This window comes from Phalaenopsis equestris, unplaced genomic scaffold, assembly GCF_001263595.1.
Source record: "Phalaenopsis equestris unplaced genomic scaffold, ASM126359v1 Scaffold000650, whole genome shotgun sequence".
NCBI classification, from domain to species: Eukaryota; Viridiplantae; Streptophyta; class Magnoliopsida; order Asparagales; family Orchidaceae; genus Phalaenopsis; species Phalaenopsis equestris.
This window is the reverse complement of record NW_018165090.1, coordinates 3352-4170: the sequence shown is the minus strand read 5'-3', so window position 1 is coordinate 4170 and position 819 is coordinate 3352.

Genomic DNA, 819 nt, shown 5'->3' with positions numbered 1-819 from the left:
TCGGCAGTCCCATTTGGATGCAATAATTCACAATAGCACTTTCTTTAGAAACTTTACCGATCTTAATTGTCGGTAAATGTTTTGCAGAAATCAAAAAGTGCCAATGTTTTGAAACGGGATTTAGGAGTGTTGCCGAAAAACTAACATACCCGTTTTCTCTCATTTCCCAGTTTTCAGTTTCGTCTGGTGTCCGTTAAATATTGGAAAATTTCATTCATCTCTGGTTTCTTGCCGGGAAAAAATTGGAATAGTGGCAGAAAGAAACGTTCTCTATCATGTATAATTCGTTGATCCGTGTAGGAGTGAAAGTGATCCATCTTCCTCACACATAAACAATTCCTTAGTTGATTCCATGTAAATTTGCCTAAAATTCTTTTACCACAGGAACCACCACGGCGGCGGTAGTGTAGCACAACACTTCCCATCTTCACCGCACTATCATTTATTCAATTGTCTTCATGGGATTATTCAATACGCGATTTACAAATCCTCGTTCCTTGATTAATCTTTTCTTCATCAGTAGCTTGTTAAAGATTCACTGCGCTTCCGCACTAATAAACTTTCGCCGATTGAAAACTCGCATTCTGGGATTATCAGGGGAATTTGATGCCATAGAAATGAAATTGGTGGAGTTTCACTTCATTTTGGGGGGAAAATATGAACTAGGAATCGAATTTCGGAGTTTAAAAGGATAATTCCAGCCCAAAAACTGCAAAAAACCGCCATTTGAACCCAAGAAACCACCATCTCGCCGGTCTTGTCGTCGGCGAGGTCGAGGGCGCCGTCGACGAGCCTCTGTATTAATTTTTTTCCTGGCCT